The sequence below is a fragment of the Trachypithecus francoisi genome, unplaced genomic scaffold, assembly GCF_009764315.1.
Source record: "Trachypithecus francoisi isolate TF-2019V2 unplaced genomic scaffold, Tfra_2.0 Lachesis_group13, whole genome shotgun sequence".
Classification (NCBI taxonomy): domain Eukaryota; kingdom Metazoa; phylum Chordata; class Mammalia; order Primates; family Cercopithecidae; genus Trachypithecus; species Trachypithecus francoisi.
In genome coordinates, this window is record NW_022681458.1 from 13,636,823 (window position 1) to 13,663,440 (window position 26,618).

Genomic DNA, 26,618 nt, shown 5'->3' on the forward strand with positions numbered 1-26,618 from the left:
GAGAACATGTTGCATAAGGGAGAAATGTCAGATAAGAATACATCATTTGTATTGTACTTGGGAATTTTAAGTATTAAAGTAATGGCAGTTTTTGTCATCACTTTTAATTACCTTTGTATCAACCTAATAATTTATATATGGAAATGACAAAGTCAGCTATCCTTTTTTTTCAGGACACTATCTAATTGAATCATAAGAAATTGCAGCTGTCATAGGTAGAAAGTGGTCAGATACTGGCAAATTCTTAGGTTCCACATAATGTTCATATATGCATATGTGTATATGTGTATAATGTATATATACCTCTTATGTAAAACACAGGGTATTTGGTTGGTTCCATTACTTGGACGATTTTTTTTTTGTCATTACGTTCAATGGCAAAAGCCACAATAACTTTTGCACCAACCTTACATATATTTGCGTAGATTAATATGCAATATATTATATAGGTGATATTAAGGTTTTCTTTGACTTAAATAATGTTTAAGACTGAGAAGAGGATCAGTACCCATTATGCATCTTTAAGGAGAACAACTAGTATCAGAATGTTCTTTCTTTTTTTTATTCTCAAATGTTTTGAACAACAGAATGTTCTTTCTTTTTTTTTTTTTTTTTTTTTTTGAGACGGAGTCTCGCTCTGTCACCCAGGCTGGAGTGCTGTGGCCGGATCTCAGCTCACTGCAAGCTCCGCCTCCTGGGTTTACGCCATTCTCCTGCCTCAGCCTCCCGAGTAGCTGGGACTACAGGCGCCGCCACGTCGCCTGGCTAGTTTTTTGTAGTTTTTAGTAGAGATGGGGTTTCACCGTGTTAGCCAGGATGGTCTCGATCTCCTGACCTCATGATCCGCCCGTCTCGGCCTCCCAAAGTGCTGGGATTACAGGCTTGAGCCACCGCGCCCGGCCTGTTCTTTCTTATAAAACCAAAACCAAAACAAAAAATTCAGCCGTGAGTTAGACATACCTTATCCTACCTAAGTAGTCACTGTGACATACTTACCCCCAAGCCCTCACACCTATGCATGTACTAGCTACAGTGGACGTCAAATTTGTAAAACATTTATCTGCCAGCAGAGGAATAAATAAAGAAATAGTTTCAAATAATAGACTTAAAATGTGTTTTGGCTGGGCACAGTGGCTCATGCCTGTAATCCCAGCACTTTGGGAGGCCAAGGCAGGCAGGTCATTTGAGGTCAGGAGTTTGAGACCAACCTGGCCAACCTGGTGAAACCCCATTTCTACTAAAAAATATAAAAATTAGCCGTGTGTGGTGGTGGGCTCCTGTAATTCCAGCTACCCCAGAGGCTGAGGCAGGAGAATGGCTTGAACCCAGGAGGTGGATGTTGCAGTGAGCTGAGATCATTCCACTGCACTCCAGTCAGGGTGACAGAGGGAAACTCTGTTCCAAAAAAGAAAAAAAAATGTGTTTTGACATACATGCTACATATTATATGGTTATACATTAATCCTTTGCTTTATTATTTTTTCTTCAGGTTAATATTAACTGAAAATTAATTTGCTTTCTCCAGAAAATATGTTGATAGCAGAGGCCAGGCACATCTAGGAGATATACCAGGTGGTTAGTAGGGAAAATAAAAAAAATGTGCTAGATATTCCTAAGGTGGAGAATTATATTTATACAACCAAAACAACAACAACAAAAAACCCACACAAACAAACAAGAGTATCTTTAACTGAGTATCTTTCCTTAGTCTTGGGCAGTAGGTCTTGCTGTCATTCCAGGAAGGGAGCACATAGTAATTTTGAGACATTCATCATTTGACACTCATCATGTTTATATACATTGTAATTTATAGGAATGGAAAGTACTGGGTATCTACCCAGAGGAAAATAAGTCATTATACGAAAAAGACACTTGCACACTCATATTTATAACAGGACTATTCGCAATTGCAAACATCTGGAACCAGCCCAGATGCCCATCAATCAATGAGTGGATAAAGACAATGTGGTATATATACCATGGAATACTACTCAGCCATAAAAAGGAATGGAATAGTCTGGGCACGGTGGCTCATGCCTGCAATCCCAGCACTTTGGGAGGCCCAGGCGGGCAGATCACCTGAGGTCAGGAGTTCGAGACCAGCCTGGCCAACATGGCAAAACCCCCTTCTCTACTAAAAATACAAAAATTAGCCAGGCATGGTGGTGGGCATCTGTAATCCCAGCTACTTGGGAATCTGAGGCAGGAGAATCGCTTGAACCTGGGAGGCGGAGATTGCAGTGAGCCGAGATCGCACCATTGCACTCAAACCTGGGTGACAAGAGCGAAACTCTGTAAAGAAAAAAAAAAAAGAAAGAAAGAAAAAAATGAATGAAATAATGGCATTTGCGGCAACCTGGATGGAATTGGAGACCATTATTCTAAGTGATGTAACTCAGGAATGGAAAACCAAACATCACATATTCTCACTTAGAAGTGAGAGCTAAGCTAAGCTATGAGTACACAAAGGCATAAGAATGATACAATGGATTTGGGGGATTGGGGGGAGGGTAAAAGCGGGGTGAGGAATTTAAGACTACACATTGGGAACAGTGTACACTGCTCGGGTGATGGGTGCATCAAAATCTCAGAAATCACCACTGAAGAACTTATCCATGTAACCAAACACCACCTGTTCCCCCATAAGCTATTGAAATTAAAAAAGAGAAAGTAACTGACTGAGAAGGAAATTCTATAGTCTCCTCAAAGTTGCATATTTGGTATTTCTAGAAGACTAACTCATTGCAATTTTCCTCCCAAATATTTGGGATCATGAAGTCATGTCTTAACTAAATGATTTTAATCTTATCTTTCTGGACTTTTAAACTTTAATGCTCATTTCAATCACATCTTTCAAATATACTCTACTAAAACTCAGAGTGTGGATTCCCAGACAGCAGCATCACCTGGAGACTTGTCAGAAATGCAAGTTCTTGGAAATGCAAGTCTTCAGAACCCCCTCCCACACCCCAACATGCTACTCCCCCACTGCATCTGAAAGAGTCAGCAGGGCCTCCAAAAGGAAAGCCTGAGTCCTACACCCAAGGGTACCTGATACTGGGTAAGGAAGCTCAATCTGGGCATGGACCTTGGGCTCAAGTGTGCACGGAGGTAGCTGGCCACTGTTTTCAAATGGACAGTGATCACCTCTGGTTCTTCTGCCTCCCAGATGCCACAAAACATCTGGATTCTGAGCCTCTAGGACTAGAGGGAAGAAGAGCATGTTGGCAATTCTCTAACCCGTGAGAAGGTGTAGGGGCCTTGAGACAGGCTTAATTTTATTTCTTGGAGTAGGAGTCACATTCACCATATGCTACTAAAAATCTTTCGGTCTTGGCTTAAGCAAATAAGTGTTGATCTTCTCCAGATTAGACTGGCCCCCTTTGCCTATACACTCCCATTGAACCTTTGCAGTTAGAAATTCAATGTCTATTTTTTCTGATGATTGTTTGTCCCAGGAGAGAAGGAATTGTGCAGTCATATTCACACTGGTATTTTTGGCATATAACATGTCCTCAACAAATGTTTGTGGATTGACTGGATGAATCAATGAGTGGATGGACAGCTGGTTTATTTGCATCCAATTTGAAGGCATGTGAATTGCATTGCTATTTGATAGGGTGCCATGATGAAGATATTTTCTGTATGTATGAATTATGAACAACTATGATCAAAATGGCAAAAAAATGGAACCAGAGACTTTGGCTATTTTAACACGTTAAAATTAACACAAGGCTAATTATTTGTTAGTTGCTTGGATTAAAAGAAATGCTTTTGGAAAAAGTACAAACCCAACCCTCAGAAGAGTTGACAAACAGTACCGTGAACACTGGTATCTCCTCCCATCGAAGTTCACCAACTGTTTTGTTGTCCCACCTACTCCATCTCTCTGTCTCTCCTCTCTTTCTCTCTCTCCACACACACATACACCACTTTCCCCCCAAATCATTCAAAAGTAGACTACATGCAAGATGACACTGTACCCCAGATACTTGTGTATGCCTCTCCCCCATCTAATTACAACCCTTATCCCCAAAACTAAGAAATCGATGTTGATACAATACCTTCAGGATACCAGTTTTTAAATTAGATCTTCAGCCTTATACAAGGTCCTCAATGATCATAGAAAATGAAAAACTGTTTGATTTTTAGCACATCTATCATTTTAGGCCAGAGCTTTTGTCAGTGCTTTCACCCGCAATCGACACCTGAGGCCAGATGTCAACAAGTGGCTCTCATGGTTGCAAGAATCCTTAGGACCCACCCGGGTGCTCAGCAGTCAGGTGTGGGGCTCTGATGTGAGCGTGCTGTTCCCATGAGTCCTCCCTGCCTGGCGTCTGCCTTCCCATCACCACCTGCCGCCATGAGGCATCTCCTTTATTGTCATCAAAATCACAGTTCTTGATTTTTTCTTTTTGTTATTATCCCTCAGTTTGAGTCTTGAACTTTTAGTGGTAAAATATTTAGTTTTTGTTGTATTTGGTTTGTTTGCACATTAAGGTAGAATTTCTATTTAATAGTTGAGTACCAGCTTATTCGTCATTTGAAAAAGTTAAAGTGAAGGGTCAAAAACAAAAAACAGAAACATGAACACGGGTCAACTTAAAATATATAAATGCTCACAAATTCTGTAATCTTGTGAGATAGGGTCCAGGTTGTTCCTTTGGGAATGGGGGTGCTGTTTAGAGTTCAATGGCACCATTCTTGCTAAATCACTCCCACAGTGCACCATCAACAAATTCCGGCTTTAGAATTTTTTAAACATTTTTTTTTAAAGGCCAAGTGCTTGTGGGGGCCGGGCATGGTGGCTCACTCCTGTAATCCCAGCACATTGGGAGGCAGTGGCTGGTGGATCACTGGAGGTCAGGAGTTTGAGCCCAGCCTGGCCAACAATGTGAAACCCCATCTCTACTAAAAATACAAAAATTAGTAGGGTTTGGTGGTGCATGCCTGTAACCTTGACTACTCAGGAGGCTGAGGCATGAGAATTGCTTGAACCCAGGAGGCTGAGGTTGCAGTTAGCCGAGATTGTGCCACTGCACTCCAGCCTGGGTGACAGAGCTAGATTCTGTCTCAAAAAAATAAAAAGTAAATAAATAAAATAAAAAAGATGCTTGTGGAGCAATCTGACTGTAGAGTTCTTCTGGATATTAATCCATATTTTTCTCTAACTCTTTAAGTGCTAGCTCAGCCACATGTAATTGAATAATAGTTTTTCTCTCAATTTCATTTTATCAAATCTTTCAACCTTGTTTTTACATAAGCAAATGTGTTTTTATGTATTCATATTTAATCACTTAGTTATTTAGTATTTAATTACTTCATTAAAATAGTAAGTTCAACCATCAGGAATTGGAGTGAAATAGCTAATCTTAAAACCATCTGGTCAAAAAATGGGCAAAAGATTTGAATAGACATTTCTCAAAAGAAGACATACAGAGAGCAAACAGGCATATGAAAAGGTGCTCAACATCATTGATCATCAGAGAAATGCAAATCAAAGCTACACGGAGATATCATCTCACCCCAGTTAAAATGGCTTATATCCAAATGACAGTCAATAACAAATGCTAGAAAGGAAGTGGAGAAAAGGCAACCCTAGTACACTGCTTGTGGGAATGTAAATTAGTATAACCACCATGGAGAACAGTGTGGAGGTTCCTCAAAAAACTAAAAATTGCACTACCATATGATCCAGCAATCCCACTGTTGGGTATCTATCCAAAAGAAAGGAAATCAGTGTATCGAAGAGATATCTGCACTCCCATGTTTGTTGTAGCACTGTTTACAATAGCTAAGATTTGGTAAAAGGTGAAAGATTTATACGATCTGAAGAGAAACCAGAGTATACAATAGCTAAGATTTGGAAGCAATCTAAGTGTCCATCAACAGATGAATGGATAAAGGAAATGTGGTATATATACACAGTGGAGTACTATGCAGCCATAAAAAAGAATGAGATCCAGTCATTTGCAACAACATGGATGGAACTGGGGATCACTGTGTTAAATAAAGTAAGCCAGACACAGAAAGACAAACATTGTATATTCTCACTGATGTGTGGGATCTAAAAATCAAATCAACTGAACTCATGGACATAGAGAGTAGAAGAATGGTTACCAGAGGCTAAGAGGGGTAGTGAGGGGTTGGACGGGAGGTGGGATGATTAATGTGTACAAAAAAAATAGAATGAATAAGACTATTTGGTAGCACAGTAGGGTGATTATAGTCAATAATAACTTAATTGTGTATTTTAAAACAAAGAATGCAGCCAGGCACGAGGGTTCATGCCTGTAATCCCAGCACACTGGGAGGCCAAGGCAGGTGGATCACCTGAGATCAGGAGTTCAAGACCAGCCTGGGCAACGTGGAAAAACCCCATCTCTACAAAGAAACAAAAACAAAAACAAAATTTAGCTGGACATGGTGGTGCACACCTGTAGTCTCAGCTACTCAGAGGGCTGAGATGGGAGGATTGCTTGAACCCAGGAAGCAGAGATTGTAGTGAGCCAAGATCAGGCCATTGCACTCCAGCCTGGGCAACAGAGTGAGACCCTGTCTCAGAAAAAAAAATAAATAATTGGATTCCTTGTAACTCAAGGGATAAAGTGCTTGAGGGGATGGATGCCCCATTCTCCATGATGTGTTTATTTCACATTGCATGCCAGTATCAAAACATCTTAGTACCCCATAAATATATATATGCCTACTATGTAGCCACAAAAATATTTTAAATAATATAAAAAGTAAAAGAAAACTGATTGGTGTAGCAGACATGTATACTAGGTATACTAGGGAGATGCCTCCAGCTCTGGGCTGCTATTGCACAGAGGTATGGAGAATTCTGGTCCATCCAGCAGTCGGTTAAATGAAGAACCATTGTGAGAGGGTTGACTGTACTCTCCAGTTATACATGTCTGCCATATCATCTATGTGCATGTGGTCTGCCCTGCAGATGAGGCTCCAGAGCCAGGTCTAGAGCTGTGTTTCTGTGCCCCAGTTAGTGGAACTGCTCCAAACTCATTCCAGCTTTAATTCTCAGTTAAATTGGCAAGGCGTGGTTTGCCCATGCAGCTGCATAATTAAGCTGACTAGGACTTCAGAGTATGTGACAATGTTGCTGACGTGTAGATGCTGCACCTGATTGTGTGAACTCAAAATTATAGTCAGCGCAGCTCTCTGGCTGCTGTTCAGCTGCTGTTCTAGAAACAAGCCCTGCCTGTGTGATGTTCCAGAGACCCCAGAACAGGGACGCTTGAATACTTTTGGATGGTGATGACAGTAACTCAAGAGTCAAGATATTGATTTCTCTCACTAATGCTGTTTTTTCTTAAATATATTTTCATATTGCAAATGTTTCAATAATTCAAAAATTCAAACGGATTATTTAATTTAAAAGATATAGGGTCCATATTTTTATTCTTATTGATTTTAATCCATCTACATTGTTGGACCCAGTTTTTTGAAACACTATGGTTACTTTAATAGTAATAACCCATTCATTACTATTCAACTGTTAAATCACTTAAAAAACCAGGATGGCCAAAGGCTAACTATTAAGGAAGCATAACTAATGGATATTTCTTAAGCAACATTTTTATGATTTTTCTCCTTCCAACAATAAATTACCCCATAGTTTCCTCATATCTTAATGGAATACAAAATCATTTGTTATGAACAGAAAGCTCTTAATAATAATATTATGGCTATTAAACCCCCTCCCACCATCAGAAAATGACCCGAGATTACATGATGTTTTAGCACTTTTGAATATGAAGTAGTTAAACTTGTGGAAATCATTTTTTCACAGTTGCATTTATGTTTTACAGCCTTACCTAAAATGCAAAATAAACTTTCATTGTAGAGAATCAAAAAGGTTTGGAATTCCAGAAATCACAGGCCATGTATGTATGGACCTACTGAATATATATGGACCCATCTCTGTAGAGTCTACTCCCAGCATTGTAGCTACAAACTGGAGCTTTGGGAAATTTCTTCATCCTTCCAAGTTGCTCATCTGTCAAGGGAGATATTAGGATGTATCTTGCAGTGCTTTTGTGAGAAAGAATTGAGATGCTATCACTAGCATGCCTGGTACCCTGCACTCAATAAGGACTCAGTCACTGGGGGCCTCCCTTCTGTCCTTTTTGGCTACAAGATCCCAAGCCAAAGGACATCCACCACTATTGTTTGATCCTTTCTTCCATCAGTCTGCACTAGCCACCTTCCTCCCTGACATTTCCTCTTGAAGTCCCTTGTCCAGTGCCAAAGAACTGGTGTTGAATCTAAGGGCAAGGGTGAGAGACTGCTGTTATCTATCTCTAACAAACAAGTGAATTAACTTGTATTTGTTAATACTATTATTAGAGTACATTGATTATATTGGTTGATTAACCAAATATCATTTGCCGAAGAGCACAGACACATTACAGTGTTTTATTTACAAAATATTGGTTAGAGACCCCGGTGGTATTTGATGCTTATCCAAGAAAGGTGCCAGATCAAATATATTATACAAAGGCAACAAGCCTTCCAGCAGTGCAGATCAGTTGGGTCTCACACTCTTCTCTTGATCTCCATTCTCACAGTGCCCGTGTGCCACCCATGTCTCCCCTGCACATCACTTTCTCTTACGAGGCAAAGTGGTACAGGCTGCAGGGCACCAGTTCCGGAGACAGACTTCCTGGGTCTAAATCCCAGCTCTGCCACCTCACCTCTGTGAGTCTATGCAGTCTCAGGTGTCTCGGTTTCCACATCTGTGAAATGGGGTCAGATTGGTTAGCACAGGGAAGCCCTTAGAAGAGTTCATAGGATACACAGAGCTGTTACTGTAGGCTGTTACTGACTCATCGACTTGATACCGATTGTTAGGTGCTCCAGAGTTAAGGGTTTATCACTTTCCCACTGCAGGTGGGAACTGTGTCTCACAATTCCTTATATCCCCCACGCACTGTAAACAATTATCTTTTTACCCTTGAAACTCATGAAGGATCTCATTAAACACATCCATTTTTATTGTTCATTAAATACACATGCATTTTTATTAATAGACCAGAACATAATTTCCAAATAATCTTGACTATTTCCTCTTTCTACTGTCAATAGCCAGCATGCTCGTTCCTGTGCATGCTGGTGAAACAGACATGGCCTGCCCTACCTTTCTCCAATCTCTCTCCCGGAGCCCAGCCCAGCCCAGCCTGGTTTAATAGCAGGGGGAGTTGGCACCGTTCACAGCTGGTTAACACCCTACTGAGCAGGTCTGTTGATTTTGCATTATGATTACTGACCCTGCCAGTCCCTCTGCCCAGCCAATAGCCTGAGGGGAAAGTTTTTGTGTGTGAAAAGAAGAGCTGACCAAGTATAGCCAAACTATGCCAGACAGACGCCACGAGCTGTCCTCTGCAGGGCCGCCTCTGCCCGTGTCTGCCTTAAGCAACCAACCATGTGCCCTGGCACCATGCCCTCCAGTGAAGGAGAATGACACCCATGGACTGCTTTGCACGGTACCCCTGCCTGTCCCGCCCTGAAGCTGCTGTCACCACACTTGGACATCACAGAAATCTTACTGCAGCTGCCACTTCCTATCCCTCAACTCCTGTCCAGAGACACATCACTAGTCTAGACATCTAAACCAGCCACCCGTTTTTGATTTTCTGGATGACAGCAAGCATACAGATTACTAACTCTGACAAAGACGGTGCAATGAGAGCTCTCTGGTACATTTGAGAATAAACAATATGGTAAGGAAATTTTGCCCATCTTATGCAATGCAGAGAATGGTAGGTATACCTATAATCATTAACTCCAGGTTCCTTTTTTTTTGTTTCTTTTTCCCCCCTAAAAGGTTTTGAATGCAGAAAGACCGAGAAACCTTCGCCATTCGTGTAAGAAAAATAGACTGCACAGGATCCCTTAATCAGGATGGTGTAGAGGAAATGAACTTCCGTCAGCACTGTAATGATCTCAGTATGTTTTGAGCACTTTCAGTGCTGGTGGTCTCATATTATCTCATTATATCTTACAACAATTCTGTAAGGGAGGTACTATTATAAGCTCCATCTGATCGATGAGAAAACTCGAATTTTGAGAGGCTAAGGATAGTAAGGAACACTGGGAGCGGGTATCTGAATTCAGGTGAGACAGTCTGACCCAGGGCCATATTCTCAGGTGCAGTGTTGCATTTCTTCTTCTCCTTTTTTGGGGGATGGGGGTGGGGATGGGGGATGGAGTCTCACTCTGTTGCCCAGGCTGGAGTGCAGTGGTACAATCTAGGCTCACTGCAACCTCCACCTCCCAGGTTCAAGCGATTCTCCAGTATAGATGGGGTTTCACCATGTTGACCAGACTGGTCTTGAACTTTTGAACTCAGGTGATCCGCCCGCCTCGGCCTCATAAAGTGCTGGGATTACAGGCATGAGCCACCACGCCCGGCCTGTATTTCATTATTGATGGGCGCTGCTGGCCACAAGGCACTGGGGGAGGAGGGGTACGTTTCTCTCCACCTCACCCTATCACTGTGGCCCTCATGATGGGATGTAAAATCCTAGAGATAAACATAACATAGTAGCTCATGAAATTAGCTGTATAATGCAGGAATTGGCAGACAGCAGCTTGCAGGCCAAATCTGCCCTCTGCCTGTTTCCAGCTGGCCTATGAGCTAAGACTGGTTTTCATATTTTTTCACGGTTGAAACAAAATCAAGAGAGAAATAACATTTTGTAATGTGAAAATTATATAAACTTCAAATCTCAGTGTCCATAAATTAAGTTTGCATTTCATCAATACAAATTTTGTGGATATTTATTTTCTCTCTTGTTATATAGGTATCTGCATAGTAGCCTTCATTTTGCCTCTTGGCTTGCAAAGCCTGAAATATTTACTACCTGGCTCTTTATGGGAAAAACTTGGTGATTCCTGGTGCAAATTATCTTCATTACATTTTTTCTGTGGCAATATAAAACTTGCATTAAAAAATTAAGATACAGGCCAGGCACAGTGGCTCATGCCTGTAATCTCAGCACTTTGGGAGGCCAAGGTGGGTAGATCACCTGAGGTCAGGAGTTCAAGACCAGCCTGGCCAACTGGGTGAAACTCTGTCTCTACTAAAAATACAAAAATTAGTTTGGTGTGGTGTTGAGCGCCTGTAATCCCAGCTACTTGGGTGGCTGAGGCAGGAGAATTGCTTGAACCTGGGAGGCGAAGGTTGTAGTGGGCAGAGATCACACCACTATACTCCAGCCTGGGCAACAGAGCGAGAGTCCGTCTCAAAAAAAAAAAAAGTTAAGGTAGAAACTTAAAGAAGAGATCAGCTGTGAGCTCCAGTGCGAGATGGGCTTCTACCTTGGAATGGCAGACGGGGACCTCTCTCTTCCTTCTGTCCTCCTCATGTGCCTCCCCTTCTCCCACTGTGCTTCTGTCCAAGGCTTGGGGGACACAAGGAAAATAATTTGGGGACTGGAAGAACCCAGCAGATCCTCTAGTCTGAAAGTTCTTCATGTTTTGAACTTCACAGAGTAGTAAAATAAATATGTCTTAAAAGGAAGACAAACAGAGGATTGTCTTAGTTATATTTTTCAATATAAGGGCAATGGCCACCTCCAAACACGAACAAACCAATGCAATCTCCCAGCCCCCAACCCACAGCAGACCTCTCATCTACTGTCCTCATATTCCAGAGGAAAATTAAGATACCATAAAGCAAGTAAATGCCCACAGAATAAAAGACGTTCCCAGGCATGGCTCATGCCTGTAATCCCAGCACTTTGGGAGGCCAAGGTGGGTGGATCACTTGAGCTCAAGAGTTCAAGACCAGTCTGGCCAACATGGTAAAACCCCATCTCTACTAAAACTACAAAAGTTAGTCAGGCATGGTGGTCTGTGCCTGTAGTCCCAGCTACTCGGGAGGCTAAGGCAAAAAAATCGCTTGAACCTGGGAGGTGGAGGTTGAAGTGAGCTGAGATTACACCATTACACTCCAGTCTGGGAGACAGGGCGAGATCTGTCTCAAAAAACAACAACAACAACAACAACAAAAAACCCATGATATTCTCTTAAAATGGGAACTTGATTTAAAAAAAAGCTCCGATTTTACTTGATAAAAAAAATCTCTACCTGGTTCTTCTTTTCCTCATTTGTTTTGGGCTGGGGCATCCCTGCACTGGGAAGCACTAAATTAGCCACAACCACCTCCACTCTCTCCTGTGGGTCACTCTTTGCTTTGTCACCTGCTGCTGCAGGGCCTTCTGTCTGAGAGGCCAAAGTAAGCTAATCTTATCGAGAGACATGATGCTAATGGTTAACTTTTAAAAATCTGCCTGGAAACTGTCACATTTTTTCAGAAAACATTACCTCTTCAAACAAACAAACAAACAAGACAGAAAGCTGCCACCAGTGCCGCAAGTGATGGAAAGTTTGAGCTGCAGGCTGGCAGGTGGAGACACACATTAGGGCGGATGGGACTTGCTGGGTCATGTGCCTGGTTTGTCAAGGACCATTTAAAAAAAAAGTCTTTGAAAATGTTATTTACAAAACCAAAGTTTAGGCCAGGTGGCTCACACCTATTATCCTAGCATTTTGGGAGGCCAAGATGGGAGGATTACTTGAGCCCAGGAGTTGGAGACCAGCTGGGGCAACATAGTGGGACGCTGTCTCTACAAAAAAATTAGCCGGTCATGGTGGCGCAAGCCTGTAGTTCCATCTATGCGGGACGCTGAGGTGGGAGGATCGCTTGAGCCCAGGAGGTGGAGGCCACAGTGAGCCATAATCGCACCACAGCACTCCAGCCTGGGTGACAGAGTGAAACCCTGTCAAAAACAAAAACAAAAACAAAACAAAACAAAACTAGATTACTTTTTCTAAAAATTAACAATAAAAAAGAATTCATTCAGAGCAATAAAAAAGACAGTTCATCTCAAAAATAGAAATTTAAAGTCCTATAATTTATTTATTGTTTTCTCAAACTATAAGCATTCATCTTTTTTTTTTTTTTTTCCTTTGAGATGGAGTTTCACTCTTGTTGCCCAGGCTGGAGTGCTGTGGTGTGATCTCGGCTGACTGCAACCTCCACCTCCCAGGTTCAAGCGATTCTCCTGCCTCAGCCTCCTGAGTAGCTGGGATTACAGGTACCTGCCACCACACCTGGCTACTTTTTTATATTTTTAGTAGAGACAGGGTTTCACCATGTTGGACAGGCTGGTCTTGAACTCCTGACCTCAGGTGATCCACCTGCCTCGGCCTCCCGAAGTGCTGGGATTACAGGCGTGAGCCATCATGCCCAGCAGCATTCATTTTAAGTAATTTTTTTGTTTGTTTGTTTTTTCATTATGGAAAGCTACTAACTTAGTTTTTACTTCCTGGTAGAAAAAAATAAAGCCAGAATAAACATAGGAAAATTTTAAACAATGGTTGAGACATTTGATGAAGAAAGCTTAGAGCTGACAGTTATCTGCAGACACAGTGAAACCCCAGAGGTCACCTGCGCTTCCACTGGCTGAGGTGGGTGAGCTACACTCTCCATTGTTATAAGTAATAGAATATTAAGATCGTAAAAGGCCTTAAAGTTCATTGGTCTCATACTCATTACTCCAAGGTCAGTCCAGATCTTATTTGGAATGTGGAAGTTCTGATTTTCCCTTGGGCAGATGAGCTGACTGCTTTTGGGGCGATTGTGTGCAAACTTCAAAGCACAGAGGCTCTGCTGCATGTTAGCTTTTCTGCCCAGCAGTCTGGCCTGCTTGGAGTATCAGAGCCCACACCTAAGGGCATTGTCTTGGAGGAGCTCACCATGGAGAAGAGTAACTCCTTAGAGCTGAATTCATTCCTGGCTTAGTTGCTCACTGCTATGCAAAACATCTTCTCCCTATAAGTGGAGGACAATAGACACTATCTAATTAATGCTTTGATTGGGGCTGGATATAAGTGAGATAAATCATGACTGTAACTCCCTGTAAAGGTTAAGGAGACAATCTGATACTGGAATTTGCTTTATTTATTTGAGACAGAGTCTCATTCTGTTGCCCAAGTTGGAGTGCAGTGGCATGATCTCGGCTCACTGGAACCTCCATCTTCCAGGTTCAGGAGATTCTTCTGCCACGGTTTCCCAAGTAGCTGGGATTACAACCACACCCAGCTAATTTTTATTTTGTATTTTTAGTAGAGTCGGGGGTCTCACCATGTTGGTCAGACTGGTCTTGAACTCCTGACCTCAGGTGATCCGCCTGCCTTGGCCTCCCAAAGTGCTGGGATTACAGGCGTGAGCCACCATGCCCGGCCTGAATTTGCCTTCTAAAATATATGATGTAAATGTCTGGGATATTTTTGCCCCATTTGTTATGAGTAACATACTTCCTTGATAGCATCAGCTCATATCAAATTGTGATTAAGAAAACTGTCTCTGTATAGTTTCATGATATTTCAACAGAACCTTAGGACAGTGGTTCTCAACTTTTCGTGTATGTGAATTATTTGAAGTCTTTAGTAACCTTACTTTCTCCCTCGAGATCCCATCCTCAGTGAGCAGGTCTGAGGCCTGGAATCATTGCTTAAAACAAGCAACCTGGCGGGCTCAGTTTCAGGGGTTCCCCAGACCACACTCTAACTTCCTTAGCATATCAAGCATTAAAAAAGAACTAAGATTCATCTCCAAAACTTTTATACCAATCTCTTTGATATTTATGAAATAGAATAGCAGTTATTTGTAAAAATATAGGATAGTTGAGATTAATGATCAATTCTGAACAAATTCCCCAAATGAAATGATGTCACTTGGTTGATTAAAAGTATTTAGACCTGGCCATCAGTGCTGAGTTTGAACTCCTGAGCACAGTGTAGGGGGCTGTCTGTATTCCGTGTCCCCTATATCCCTAGCAGAGAGGCCATTGGCCCCCATGGGGCTGCCGGTGCGATTCCTGCCCACTGAGACCCTCTGCTTTCTTTCACATTCCTGTGCTTTTCCACATGGTTTTTCGGCCTGGCATGCCCACTTCTCACTACCTCTGACCTTGCTTGGCTAAGTTTTGCTGATTGCAGAGCAGTTCAAAGGTTACCTCTCTTGGAAAACTACCTCCCTCAACCCTCACAGTGGTTAGTTGCTCCCTCACTTGTTTTGTGCATAACTGACTTACAACACGTTTCTAATTGCACTGTAATTATTTGTTTACATGCCTCTCTCCACCACCCCACAAAGTTTCTCATAGGAAGCCACATCTTACTCATCTCTACATTCCTAGGAGGTAGGACTAGTTCACAGTGTTGGGGAGATGGGAGCCATGCTCCCAGAGAGGAAAGTGTCCTCTTAGCTGCCTCCCATGACTTCATGGGCCCGTTTGATGATAACAGGAGACCCTCTGGAAAAAGCCTGCAGGGGGGTGCTGACCTGAGAACAGGCCAAGAAATGTATAACTTGCACCACATATAAAATGAACATGAATCATGCAGAACAGAAACAGTGCCAGAAAAGGAAAATGTACAAGGAAGCTTGAAAGATAGCAAGCTCAGGGGCAGGGGGCTGAAGGACTGCAGGAGCAAGATTGAGCACTGTGTGTCAAGGGTGCTTAAGGAGTCTTTTGTTGTTGTTGTTATTATTATTATTTGAGACAGTGTCTCCCTATGTTGCCCAGGCTGGTCTCAAACTCCTGGGCTCAAACAGTCCTCCCACCTCAGCCTCCTAAGTAGGTGGGACTACAAGCTACTTAGGTGCACCACTGCACCTGGCTTAAGGAGCCTTTTAAAGACAAGGATGCTGAGTTAAATGATCTACTGTGCTCAGTAGATCTCACCCTCAAAGCCATTTTCCCTCCATCGCTTTTTTTTTCCTAATGTCCAACTTCAAATTTATATTCAAATCTAAAAGTGGTATCATCTATTCATTCATTCAAAAAACATTTATTATGTTCTGTGCACCAGGCACTATTCTAGATACAGGGGACACAGTAGCTTATGTTCTAACGGGGGAAGAAAACAATAGATAACATAAATATATAACATATATATAATACACACATGTTGACTAATTATAATTGCCAAGAAAAAATAATGCAGGAAAGGAAGAAATGAAATGTCAGGGGTGGGTTGTAAATGTTTACATAATGTGGTCATGAAAGAGCCTACCTGAGAAGGTGACTTTTGGAATCAAGACTTGAAGGAAGGAGGGGAGGCAGCGACTGGGCTGCATAGACACCATGGGATTTAAGCAGATTTGTATTTTTTCCAGATGGATTTTATCAAGCAAGAGAGCTGAGAAAAGGTCATCAATGAGGGAAGACGGGAGACTCCAGGAGCACAGAGACAGTGACAAAGCAATGGATAAAGGAATTGTGGGTACCAGTGAGGTGGCAGGATTATGGGATTTGGAGTTCTAGGGACAAAGATGGAAAGACTGGAGGGTGCTTGGAGAGGAACTGTGATTGGTAATGTCAAGATCAAGAGTATTGTCTTGCAGGGGAACCAGTGACAGAGGTCAGGAAGATGAGACCACTGCAATGATAATTTTATGATATGCACAGGTGTTGATAATTCCTTTGTGCTGGACAAGGTAAAAGAGGAGTGATGACTTTGAAATGTGCTTAAGAAAAAATTCCAGCAATAACATCTGTCTACAACTCATTGGACAAAAGCATCCAGTTCCTCAGAACATCTGATATCTTTTCTGATAACATGAAGATAAAATCATTATTCATTCTGAGTTATAGGACTCTCCACTGACACATAAAAATTTTAAACTATTCTCCATATATATGGAAAGGTATCAAGAATAATGTAACAAATACCCCTGCAGCTACCACCCAGCTCAGAAATAGCATATTATCAATGTAGTTGAAATTTCCTGTGTCATCTCTGAATCTTCAATACAGTTTGTCATATAAAACTGCCTTATGGCCAGGCGTAGTGGCTTATGCCTATAATCCCAGCACTTTGGGAGGCTGAGGTAGGGATCACTTGAGGCCAGGAATTTGAGTCCAGCCTGTGCAACATAGTGAGACCCTGTCTCTACAAAAAAATTAAATAAAATAGCCATGCATGGTGGTGAGTGCCTGTAGTTCCAGCTACTCCAGAGGCTGAGGTGGGAGGATTGCTGAAGTCCAGGAGTTGGAGGCTGCAGTTGGCTCCACCACTGCCCTCCAGCCTGGGCAAGGGAGCAAGACTCTGTCTCTAGTTGGGCACGGTGACTCATGCCTGTAATCCCAGCACTTTGGGAGGCCAAGGCGGGTGGATCACTTGAGGTCAGTAGTTTGAGACCAGCCTGGCCAACATGGAGAAACCCGGTCTCTAATAAAATTACAAAAATTAGCCGGGCGTGGTGGCGGGCACCTGTAATCCCAGCTACTTGGGAGGTTGAGGCAGGAGAATCATGTGAACCTGGGAGGCAGAGGCTGAAATGAGCCAAGATCGCGCCACTGCACTCCAGCCTGGGTGACAGAGCGAGACTCCATCTCAAAAAACAAAGACTGTCTCTGAAACAAACAGACACGTGTGCGCACGCACACACACACACACGTACACACTCACACACACACACACAAAACTGCCTTATTAAACAAGAAGCTCTGGCCCATTAATGGAAGAATCGTTGTGGAAATTGAGATGTGGGTAAGATTCAATCTTCAGCAAGTACAGGAAATCAGAAGGAGAAGCTACTAAGAAAATGCAGGCCCCAGTGAAGGTGAAGAAACCTTGGGGCAGAATTTGGACTTCCTACAAATCCAGATGGTATTGAAGGAATTTCATGTAGTTTTAAACCTCAAAGGACAGGATACCTCTAGACAGCACTGGGGTTACAACTGCAAACAGAAGATGCTCAATACATACTGACTATGTGACAAAGTAAATCCCAGAGTACTAAATACATAACATAGGTCATAGGTGTAAATTATTTAACTATATAAAATATATAACCGCGGTAAAAACAAGAAAAGAAGATTAAAAATTAAACCGAGAAAATGTCAAGGATACAAGAGTGCTTCACAGCACTAAAAACAGACTACGGGGAGATAAGCATGTAAATATAATGACAGCTGGAGTGAGACGTCATACAAAAATAAATAAGAAAATGTAAGCTACATCTCTGGGAAAACAAATGTTTGGATATTTTAGACATTTTGATGATTGACTGAGTTTTTCTTCTCATCCAGATGACTAATGCCAAGTAAATAAAATCTTAGAAGCAGATAGACAAGAAAGCCAAGGGGGAATTAACAAAAGTCCTTAGGATTGGCTCTGCAAAAATAACCTCCCCGCTGGCACAGTGTGTAGTGTTATAAGTGGGAAGAGCTCTAAGAGAAGGGTGAGCGCGGGAGCCAGGTAGCAGAGCAACTGGAAAAGGCAAAGATGGGATAGAAGTAATGGGACTAAGCAGCCCGGCACGGTGGTTCATGCCTGTAATCCCAGCACTTTGGGAGGCTGAGGCTGACAGATCACCTGAGTTCGGGAGTTCAAGACCAGCCTGACCAACATGGAAAAACCTCTGTCTCTACTTAAAAAAAAAAAAAAATTAGCTGGGCATGGTGGTACATGCCTGTAATCCCAGCTACTTGGGAGGCCGAGGCAGGACAATTGCTTGAACCTGGGAGGTGGGGTGGCAGTGAGTTGTGATTGTGCCATTGCACTCCAGCCTGGGGGACAGAGCGAGACTGTCTAAAAAAAAAAAAAAGAAATAATGGGACTGAGGATAGAGACTTCATGTTAGGCTATTTTATTGTAGATTGGAAGATGACAAATTCCACACAATGGCAACATCTGTTTTGTAGAAATACAAAAGGATATGAAAAAAATTTTTTTTATTAATTCTGCTTTTTAGAACCAAAATACACACAGACAAATATAAAATGATTTAGAATGCAAAGCAATTGAAATTCAGGTCACAAGATTTCTAAACATTAAGCATCAGATACCTTTTATATGTCTCCAAGATAATTCTATTTCCACCTTTCCTAATACGTGGTTTACTTTTCTTTTAATATTAAAAATATTGTTTTCTTGTTGCTAAAGTAGAGTTTGATTGTTCAAGTTGGATCAACAGAGCAGGCATCTTGATAGCTTGCTTCACTGTTAGTTTTGGAAGGAAGACTACAGAAACAACAACGAAGTGCATTGAAATTACTTTTCCTAAGACAGAGATGGAATCATTATCATATCCTAATAAAAAATGCAGTATTTTCACACATTTTTTCTTTTCTTTTCGTTTTTTTTTTTTTTTGAGACAGAGTCTAGCTCTGTCGCCCAGGCTGGAGTGCAGTGGCCGGATCTCAGCTCACTGCAAGCTCCGCCTCCCGGGTTTACGCCATTCTCCTGCCTCAGCCTCCCGAGTAGCTGGGACTACAGGCGCCCGCCACCTCGCCCGGCTAGTTTTTTTTGTATTTTTTAGTAGAGACGGGGTTTCACCGTGTTAGCCAGGATGGTCTCGATCTCCTGACCTCGTGATCCGCCCGTCTCGGCCTCCCAAAGTGCTGGGATTACAGGCTTGAGCCACCGCGCCCGGCCCGTTTTTTTTTTTTTTTTTTTTTTGAGACGGAGTCTCACTCTGTCGCCCAGGCTGGAGTGCAGTGGCGCAATCTCGGCTCACTGCAAGCTCCGCCTCCCGGGTTCATGCCATTCTCGTGCCTCAGTCTCCTGAGTAGCTGGGACTACAGGCGCCCGCCACCATGCCTGGCTGATTTTTTGTATTATTTTTAGTAGAGACGGGGTTTCACCGTGTTAGCCAGGATGGTCTCGATCTCCTGACGTCATGATCCGCCCGCCTCGGCCTCCCAAAGTGCTGGGATGAGAGGCGTGAGCCACTGTGACCGGCCCGCACGACATTTTTTCAAATGAGCAGTCGCATTTGGAAAATCTTAAAAAGGGGTTTAGCTATTAAGGCAAATTAAAAATAACTATATATATAACTATAGTTATATATATAAAGTTATATATATAGTTATTTTATATATAGTTATATATAGTGTTATATATATGTGTGTGTATATATATACACATATATATGTATATATATGTGTGTGTTTATGTGTGTGTGTGTGTATATATATATGCAGACTTTAAAATGGTGCAGCTGTCCTTCAACAAGACTTTGGCAGCCAGTGTCTATGAGACCCACAGTGTTGTGAACTGTGCTATCGTCATTATATGATGTTAATATGCAGGCATATTCCAGTATATCAAGTTATATTAACTCATGGAGTTTGAATGTGTATTTTAATGGATGAATCTGACTCTTAAAGCAATGCTGAGAGTATCTTCTGCCCTTGAGCCAGCACTGTCTTGTTTGCAGAAGCATTTTGTACAACAGAACAAGCAAAACCAGTAATGTCCAGAATAATGTTTGACTGTAAGCCTCCAAATTTCATTACTTTTTCTCCAAAGAAAAATATTTAAACCCCATCACAGGTGATGGTAACCAATAATTCTGTATGAGCACATTTTTCTTGAACAGTTATCATTGCTATTGAATTCAGTTGCTGAAACCACACATTTTACTTCCAAATTTTCACATGATAAATAAACTGCTAGATGGCATACTGATAATTTTGCAATTTACAGCTTCCCTGGAGAAAGGGAGAGAGATTTTAACAAACTCACTATCCTATAATGATGGTACATCATACATTATTTTGTTCTGTTCAATATCAGCTTTTTCTACAGCCCAAATCTATAAACTGTGGCTATTGGTAAAAACACTCAAATAAAACAGGACTACAGTCAGGATAACATTGTGGCTACAATACGTCTTTGTTAACAAGCACATACTGTTCTTGGTGAAGAATGTGCTTACAAATTGCTTGCTTACAAAAGGAGCAAGGTGGTACAAGTCCGTGAAGATAGGTAGGGTCGCTGATATGGTTTGGCTGTCTCCCCACCCAAATCTCATCTTGAATTGTAGCTCCCATAATTCCCACATGTTGTGGGAGGGAGTCAGTGGGAGATAATTGAATCATGGGGCAGTTTCCCCCATACTGTTCTCATGGTAGTCAATAAGTCTCACGAGATCTGATGGTTTTGTAAGGGGAAACCCCTTTCGGATGGTCCTCATTCTCTCTTGTCTGCCACCATGTAAGACATGCCTTTCACCATCTGCCATGATTGTGAGGCCTCCCCAGCCATGTGGAACTGTGAGTCCATAAAACTTCTTTTTCTTTATAAATTACCCAGTCTTGTGTATATCTTTATCAGCAGTGTGACCACAGATGAATACAGTCACTAAATCATATACAATTATTAAACAGGATACCATTTGGACACAGGATTTGGGGAAACGTGAGAGTCTATAGAAGTACAATTTCTAGATAACTGAAGTTTACCATTAAAACCCAAACTCTGACCATCTGTGATTGTATTACAGGCTCTCCTGCCCTGTAAACAGAAAGTGACATAATCCTCCTTTCCTGAACAATATTGCTGTCACTGTGAACACTTTGGGGCCCTAATGGATTCCTGGTACATAACTGATACATAAGAAATATTTGTTGAGTGATGCGATTGCATACATAGAGATAATTGTTTGCTTGTATATCATTTAATTGCTGGATGGTATATGGTTTTGATTGTTAAGTATGCTTTTTTTTGGAGGAAGATTCTTTTTGCGGTATTAGGCTTTCTGCCTTTCTTTCTTTCTACTGCTGTTTCCTTACCTATAGCTCTCTGATACCTCTTCTGTATTTCTAATTGTTTAATCTATGCTACTAATGAAGAAATCAGTAACTAAAGCTTGATTGAATTACTTATAAATTCAGAATAAAGAGATGTGGTAAGGTCTGAGGGCAGTACAAACTACAAACGTAGTGCAGAATCTTTGTAGTATTGTCCTGATTTTTGTTTATCGTCTAGATGACTGAAATTGATAGGCAAGGGTGGTGTTTATATACCCAGTCAGTACATTTTACAATAAAATATATACAGTCATATTTTAAACATCCTCCGATTTTAAAAATTTAATCGTGGTAGAATGCAACTTGCCCAATTCACCTTCTTAACCATTTTTTTAGTGTGCAGGTCATTGTTGTTAAGTACATTCACATTGGTGCATAATTAATCTCCAGAATTCTTTTTATCTTGGAAAACTGAAACTTGATACCTGTTAAGCAACAATCTCTCATTCTCTTCTCCCTTCAGTCCCTGACAAACATGACTCTGTATTCTGTCTCTATGAATTTGGCTACTGTAGGTACTAAATACAAATGGAATCATGCAGTATTTATTTGTCTTTTTGTGACTTGCTTCTTTCACTTAGCATAAGGGACTCAAGGTTCATCTATGTTGTAGCATGTAAACACCCTCTTATTTGTTTTATCATAAGGAAAATTTTTAATATCAAAAGAGTAGTACAGACATCTATTAATGAAAGCTAAGGTTATAATACTCTGCCTGTACCTTTGATGCTAGGGAAAACCGAGGGAGGGTAAATCTGCACATAAAACAAGCACATAGGCCTGGAGCAGTGGCTCACACCTGTAATCCCAACACTATGGGAGGCCGAGGCAGGTAGATCACCTGAGGTCAGGAGTTCGAGACCAGCCTGGCCAACATGGTGAAACCCTGCCTCTACTAAAAATACAAAAATTAGTTTGGGATGGTGGTGGGCACCTGTAATCCTAGCTACTTGGGAGGCTGAGGGAAGAGAATTGCTTGAACCCAGGAGGCGGAGGTTGCAGTGAGCCAAGATCATGCTACCAAACTGGGCAACAAAGCGAGACTCCATCTCAAACAAAACAAAACAAAACCAAGCACATGTGGAGGTGGTTATACACATTGTGCCATATCGATACAGTGGAATATTATGGCAACTCATAAAAACATGAGGCAAATTTATATGATCACGTTTTTGTAAGAAACCTATATATATGCATAGAAATTCTGGAAGTAAATGCATAGAATGATTAAAAATGGTTACTCTGGGGATTATGGTGACTTTCCTATTTGACTTTATACTTTTTTGAATTGCTTAAAAATTTTGGTTGTATATTATTTCATGAGGGTAAAACAATAATGACTTTTCATAAAAAAAAAAAAAAAAGAAAGAAATGATGAGACTGGTAGGCTCTTGACCTGTCCACAAAAATAAAAAATAAAAATACATTGCTAGAAAAGTCTACGTTTTAGGTTTAGTTGATGTTAATTTCTCATTTTAATCCCACATTCTAAGCCAAATAAACAAACCAAAAAATATCCAATATATGTTTCAGACATTCAAGAATGAGTCAGTCTGAAGACAAATATTTTCAGAAACACTTTTCATTTTTGTGGAGTTGGTAAGTAGCGCCCTTTGCAGCCCTTAGGTAATAATGAGATAAGAAAGTTCTTAAACCAGACACCCAGACTGTCAAGCCCTAGGAGTTTATGAGAAGGCTCTTCAAAATATGGAACACAAAATAAATGACAAGGAGGCTAACAATATCCAGCTGACCATATTTCAAAGGACTGGGTAGCAGTTCTCAAGTTCTCCACACACAAATCTTTGAAATTGTTTTCGTTTGACATAGCTAGTGCCTATAATTCACAATGGACAGGTATTTGAAGAATGGAAAACCAGTAATATGTCCAGAGATAGCAATAGGACCCATGAAGTGTTTTAATAGGCTCTGGGTTGATGAATAAAAACACGTAAAAAGATACATCTGTAGGGAACACTCTGTAGTCATTTGGATTTAGAGCAAAAAATAGACAAAAGGTTATGATGCTAAAGCTGTTATGAAAATGCAACGTCATTTGGGATGTTTAAGATACAAACAACACACCTCAATCAGAGAATATACAAAGGATAAAATTCACATCAAAGAAGGCTTCTCTGTATAGAACACTGGAAAAATTAATGGTGCGTCTGATATACTCACAGTTACAGTATACTTGGGTTTGAACGCTCTCTAAGAATAACTCAACAATGACTTTTAATCTTTTTTTTTTTTTTTGAGACGGAGTCTCGCTCTGTCGCCCAGGCTGGAGTGCAGTGGCCGGGTCTCAGCTCACTGCAAGCTCCGCCTCCCGGGTTCACGCCATTCTCCTGCCTCAGCCTCCCGAGTAGCTGGGACTACAAGCGCCCGCCACCTCGCCCGGCTAGTTTTTTGTATTTTTTAGTAGAGACGGGGTTTCACCGTGTTAGCCAGGATGGTCTCGATCTCCTGACCTCGTGATCCGCCCGTCTCAGCCTCCCAAAGTGCTGGGATTACAGGCTTGAGCCACCGCGCCCGGCCTTAATCTTTAAATGAAGAAAAAGTATAATATATATTAATAACCCTGTTTCCTCAGAATTTATATTTAGACTGTACACAGACATTGTATTTTATCAAATTACTGAGAATTTTCATATCAATGATCATTCTTAAATGTTGTGATTTAGTACCAAGGAGTTCCTGAGGCATCATAGACTTTTCAATATGTGGAGGATAAAATGAAGTGGACTCCAATTTACTTAAGCTATCTTCAGAACCAATCCTCAAATGCATAGCATATAGCATTAGTTCATTCCTGGGAACACAATTTCACCTCTACTTTTTCCTAATATGCATTGTAATATTTGATCTGTAATTTTATTTATATGTATGGTGGGTGTTTTTTTTTTTTTTGAGACAGAGTTTTGCTCTGTCGCCCAGGCTGGTGTGCAGTGGCGTGATCTCTGCTCACTGCAAGCTCCACCTTCTGGGTTCACACCATTCTCCTGCCTCAGCCTCCCAAGTAGCTGGGATTACAGGTGCTTGCCAACACGCCTGGCTAATTTTTCATATTTTGAGTAGAGACGAGATTTCACCATGTTGACCAAGCTAGTCTTGATCTCCTGACCTCGTGATCTGCCCACCTAGGCCTCCCAAAGTGCCGGGGTTACAGGCGTGAGCCACTGTGCCTGGCCATTTATATGTATGTTTTTAATCATCAAAAAAGCAAAAACAAAAATATATACCTCTTACGTATGGTTTAGAGCCTGGGTTGAAAACTACAGCCTCCAGGGAAATCTAGTCCACTCCCCCTGTTTTTGCAGGACCCTTGAGCTAATAATGGCTTTATATTTTTAGATATAAAAGGACTATTGGTCTTTCCAGGGGAACGGTTGCTGGAAGAATTGAGGACCTTGCCTCTTAGCCCACAAAACCTAAGATATTTACTCTCTTACTCTCCAAAGAAAGTCATCCAGCACCTAGTATAGAATAGAAAAAATTGGAACAGAGAGCAAAGAGACTTGAGTTTTTCAGACTGTGTGACCTTGGGCTGGTTAAGTACCCTCTCTGAATCTCCACACTCTTATACATGTGGTCTCTTTTAATTTAATTCCAGTTTGTTTCAGCCTACGCTTCAGCTATTTAAGGCATCTTAAGAAACTTCATTTTCACTGTACCCTAAAATAGCACTGTGACCTTGATTTGCTTTGGAGGAAGCCAAGTTGGGTCAGGATGAAAGGAAGTAGTTATTATGTTTACAAGGTTTTAAATGTCAAACCAAAAAGTTTGACCAAAACAGGTCTGTTTATGACGGCAAAGGCTATTCTTACTGAGTCCAGAGCCATGTTTAGTGCAAGGGTCTTTAGTCTGACTTTAAGCAGGTTTATAGTCTCCAATTAGTCAAGAAAGGCAATGTTGTTGTCTTGACTTTGAAACCTCTCAACTGCTTTCATTAAATCACGGCTGTTCACCCTACATCATGGCCTCAGAGTAAGAGCTAAGGATGTTCTTTTTGCTGTAAGACAAGAGCAATAATGTGCACTGGGGATGTCCAAGAGTCATAAAAAAATGTAAAGCACCATTCTAAAACGTATATGGAAGTGCAATGGGAGGGGCCCAGGAGGGAGCTTGCCCTTCTAGATTCCAACACTTACAGTATAAAATTACAGTAATTAAGATACTGTGGTGTTGGTGTACAGATGGACAAATGTACCAATGGAACAGCATAAAGAACCCAAAAATGGATCTTCCATATATAGAAACCTCATATATGGCAGACCTGGCACTACAGATTTCCTGGGGAAAGGACAGATAAAGAGGCTGAGTGCATTGGTCATTCATATAGAAAACAATGCAAAGTTTCTCTAGCTCATGAAAGTTCAATGTCAAATGGACTAAGGACTCAAATGGAAAAAGGCAAAATTTTAAAAGCTTTAGGGGGAAGCTTCAGAGGGTATCTTTATGATCCTTGGGGTAGGGAAAGATATCATTAAACAGATGCAAAAACATAAACTATAAAGGAAAAGATGGATAAATTCTACTACATTAAAATTTAAGAATTTGTTTCTCAAAAGATATCATAAGTCACAAACTGTGATATATTTGCAACATCTATAACCAACAAAGAATTAGTGCCCAAGAATCAATAAGAAAAAGACAAAAAACTAGAAAAGATATGTGCAGTCATTTTTCAGAAGATGATACACAATCTATAAACATATAAACGCATGCTCAGTGTCACGAGTCATCAGAAAAACTGCACATTTAATCCAAACTCAGGCATGCCTTCACACACATCATATTGGCAAAAGCTAAAAGTGGGTTCCAGACTGGCAAAAATCAAGTCTGGCTGGGCACAGTGGTTCATGCCTGTAATCCTAGCACTTTGGGAGGCCAAGGCAGGCAGATCACCTGAGGTTAGGAGTTCAAGACCAGTCTGGTCAACGTGGTGAAACCCCATCTCTACTAAAGATACAAAAATTAACT

At 41.3% G+C, this 26,618-nt stretch overlaps 1 protein-coding gene across 4 annotated transcripts in view; it reads right to left on the bottom strand.

Moving 5' to 3' along the window:
• COL4A3 (collagen type IV alpha 3 chain) overlaps positions 1-26,618 on the bottom strand; it is a 148,579-nt gene that overhangs the window by 75,719 nt on the left and 46,242 nt on the right. The gene's annotated exons all lie outside the window — the stretch shown is intronic.